Genomic DNA, 4,274 nt, shown 5'->3' with positions numbered 1-4,274 from the left:
CTTTTTAAAATGGTATCTTAAAGAACTTTTTGTTAAGCTTGCTTACATGAAATAAAGGTTTAAAAGTTAGAGAAATTACGATACCAATTGAATAATTTAATTCAGTAACATAAATGAACCTAGAAAATTAACAAATACAGTAATTTTTAGACTCTGTTAAAAGTAATTGTAGAATTGCTTTCCTAAATGAGTGCTGTAAGTTGACTCCCAGCACAGCCTGTGGTCTAGGAACATAGTGGTTGCAGCACATTAGAACAGATAACTGAGAGATATGGTCTGCATCTGTTTTAGACAGCTACTGGTCAGTGTAAACATCCAGTATTTGACACTCCCTCCATTGTCACTAATTACTGTACTCAAAAGTAGCTATGAACAGAGTCTACATGCATTGGTATTCTGGTGGCAGTTCATCTGCATAGCATGCAGAAGACCTAAGCTTGATCCCTAGCACTGAAGTTAAAAACCACCCTAGTAGGAAAAACAGTGGGCTAGGGATAGCCTGAGCAGTCCTTGGAGCCATTTTCTCACATCGCTATGAAAGGACCCCTGTCTTCACTGGAGCCAACCTCTCACATGGCTGAGAGGACTAGAACTTTGACATTTTACAGATGGCAGCTTCTTTTGAACCTCTTGCAGCATTTTGGCTGGATTCTGAGAGTGGACACACCAAAACAGGAAGAAGCTGCATTCAGAAGCTGTACCACAGTACTTACTTCCTTGGTTCTAAATGAGTCACTAAATCTATATCAGATAGGAGGCATTGAGGAATGCATATATAAGGTCTAAATTTGTAACTACGTAATGAGTTGGTCCTGTGTCACGTTGTCTTAATAGAATGCATGCCTTCATGAGGCCCAAATATGAATGTCTTGTAGAAATAGTAAGACAGTGCCTTCCAATGAGCGTGGGCACTGTTGCCAGTCACAGCCTTGAGTTGTAACAACAAAACAAATATTAATCAAGCAGACAGGTAATTAACTATATCTAAGTAGACTGGGTTTGTCACAGTGGTGGAGAACCATAGGTTTATCTGTAAGAGGCTGGTAGAATTTAAAATCAGTCTTTGTTTGATTCTGTAAGTATTTCACTAAATCTTACCTGCGAGGAGAACAGATGAGTGTAGATATTTTTTCCATATTAAAAAGAAAAGGTTTTGTCATTTAATGAGAAGAGGATGCTTGGTAGGTAAATCCTGTTGATAGCTGAAAGTCAGCTCACGAAAAAATCCATTTCCTATCAGGTCCTGAGGGCAAACACATAGAGCTAGCTTCAAAGTTAACTGAACAGGTTTTTATCCAAAGTCTTTGGAGCAGCTCTTGAAAGATCCTAGTCGAGTCTCAGGATGGTGCGCCTCAAGAAACACCGATCCCGATTTGAGCCCCAAATGAAAAGATCCCCGAAAGAGAGACCTTTTTCTAAAGTCGGGAAATCACGGACCCCAGACACAGAGAGACTATTTTGGATGTAATAAACAAAGGCAAGGTTGAACATACGGAGATCTATTACAGAATTCTCCGGTCGACACATCCTGGGCGCAGGGAGACAGAGGTGTCACCCCAAGCTCAAAAGTCAGGGGTTATATAGGAAAGCTAGGGGCATTTGGCTTATTACAAGTGGCTAATTTTTGGCACGCTATAAGTGATTGGCTCATTTTAAACATGGCAGTGAGATTATGGCCAGCAGGGGAGTACATATTGACTGGAGCCGCATAGATTTTAGGAGCTAGTGGCGATCAGGGTTTGAAGGACATCTGGTTAAGGTGTGACTCTGAGTGTGGGGAGGTGCCTTCTGCCAGATGGTTTGGGTCAGTCCTGATAACTCGGGCTGGTTCCTGCATTCCTTTTCTTTATCTTTTATGGTCTGTTAGTCCTAGCGGCAGGGCGGGGCTGCCTGGACTTGCTTTTCACAGTGTTTAGCCCTGAGTTTGTGAATTTTGAAACTTATTCTTTTAACTTCATATTTTTAAACCTTAAATCTGTATAATTTTCCTTTCACTCTTAAAATGCCTTTGTGGTTCTCACCTTGTGGGACCATTGATTTGTTACTAGCAGCTCTGCCCTGGCATTGCTTTTGTTCATCTATTACTGGGTCAAACTCTTCTTCCCCTGTAGCTTCAGAAACAGCATCTCCCTGAACTGGTCCTTCTCTTAGGGGACGGCCCAGAGTGTTCCACCAGGAACCTTCCTCCCTTGCCAACTGACGGCTTGAGTCTGGTGGTCTTGACTAGACTTCAGCAGATGGAAATAATCTAAGCTGTGTATGCTAATGCCCTGTTGTGTTGGTTTCAGTAAAACTGAGCCATGAATGCAGCATAAGTTGCATCTGTGCAGCCACAAGCCTTAGGTTTGGTTCTGGTAGGTGTGTGGCAGAATTCAGAATCCTCGCTGCCACTTGGGCTGCCCTTACTGCTGGTGGTAGTTGTGCTTCCTCCTTCCGTTCTTAACTGGGTCTTACCTCCTCTAATCTTTTCATTATCTCATTTGTTTTAGGGGAAAACATGAGAAGTCAGATGTACACAAATGTATCTGTTCACTTTATCTTCTCTCTTCTACAGGAAGCATCCCAAGGAGATTTCCTGCCTCCTCTTTGAGTTCTGTTATTTAAGGCTTGCTGGGGTTTCTTTTCTGTTGTTTTTCTAACCTACCTTTTTTTCTCCCACGAGCTATTTCCCATGTCATTCTTAGCAAATAAAAGGTAAAATCTGGTTTTCTAATTTTCCTTGTTCCAGAGTCCTATAGTCAGCCTTCTCAAGTAGCCCATATTTATCCATTTCCTTGTCTCCTAATTGTTCTTCAAAGTTTTCTTTCCCACTATATGCGATCTCAGTAAAGTGGCTCTGGCCCTGCCTCACTAAACCTAATAGATCTGTTTTCAGCTTGCCATCTTTATACTGACACCAAAATTAAAACAGCATCTAGGCATCTAAGACAATAATTTGCTTTCTCTATGCTCTTCTGCAAATGGGTTTCTGGGCTTCTTTTACTTTACCTAAGTTTCTTTTAGTATTTTAAAAATTGTTTTATTTAGTATGTGTGGATATTTTGCCTATTACGTGTGTCTGCACCAGTGTGTGCTTGGTACTCAGGGAAGCCAGAATGGAGTGTCTGATTCCCAGGAACTGGAGTAACAGTTTTGAGCTGCTGTGTGGATGCTGGAATTTGAACCCAGGTCCTCTGGAAGAGCAGCCAGTGTTGTTAACTGCTGAGCCATCTCTCAGCCCCCTTAATGTTCTATTGTCACATTTCTTTGTTCAGTCTTTTAAATCTTCAGTTAGCATGTAGTGGTCATTGATCTCCATATGGGCATCTCCTAATTCCAACCAAATCTTATTTACACTTTTCACCAAATGAACTGAGAAGATTTAAATCTAGCTCAAACTTTTCCTTAATTTATTTTTATAACCTCTTCTACCTTTCCTCTTGCCAAAACCAGAAGTTTGGGTTATTTTAGAGTCTTATGCTCTCATAAACACCAGGTCCAGCAATTCTCAAGAATATAATTAATTAAATCTCCTGCTGGAGCTGTTGTCTTCTTAGTGCTGAGACCCTACATTCTAGGGGTTCTCTATTACTTGTTTATCCTTGCTGCCCACAATCCATTTCCCATCAACAATTCCAGTAATCTTTCAAAACATGAAATCCCTTGTAGCAGAAATTCCATTTGGGTTCTCAAACATTAGAAGGGGAAAGGGCAGGGGAAGAAAACAACTATGCAATAGAACATACTGTCACAGGTCATTAAGAAATAAAACTGTTATCTGTCCAAGGATGTCTTAAGATTGAGATCAGTTTGCATATCAGTATTTTTCAAGTGATGGTTAATTGAAGAGTTAGATGTTTTCCCAACCCCTTGATGCTGCTAGCTTTGCTTTCAAACTCTTGTACTAAACAAGTATTCCTAATAAAGCTTTTTTTAAAAGTTGTCTAGAGATTCTTAAATTTAAAATCAGAAAATTTCTTCATGTCTGGCCTATCCATAATGACCCGGCCATACAACCTCAGGCTTCCTTTCTCCCTAATCATGCTCCAGCCTCTTAAAGAGAAATCATCCTTCCCTTGGACTGCTTGGAGTTGTAACTCAGAGCCTTGACCTTTCCTTGTACTTAGCAAGCACCTATTTAAAACTCCAGATTTGGATAATGTCCTTGTGGAGAGATCTGCCTACCATTGCTCTGAGCTCATGGTCATACTGAGGTCATTACGGCAACACAACGAGGTCTGCTTTACTACAAAGAGTGTCTTGTGGACACTGTCTATAATCTGGATGCCAGACTA

Source organism: Rattus rattus, chromosome 3 (genome assembly GCF_011064425.1).
Source record: "Rattus rattus isolate New Zealand chromosome 3, Rrattus_CSIRO_v1, whole genome shotgun sequence".
Classification (NCBI taxonomy): Eukaryota; Metazoa; Chordata; class Mammalia; order Rodentia; family Muridae; genus Rattus; species Rattus rattus.
The sequence above is the reverse complement of the archived record's forward strand: the minus strand, read 5'-3'. Positions refer to the sequence as shown.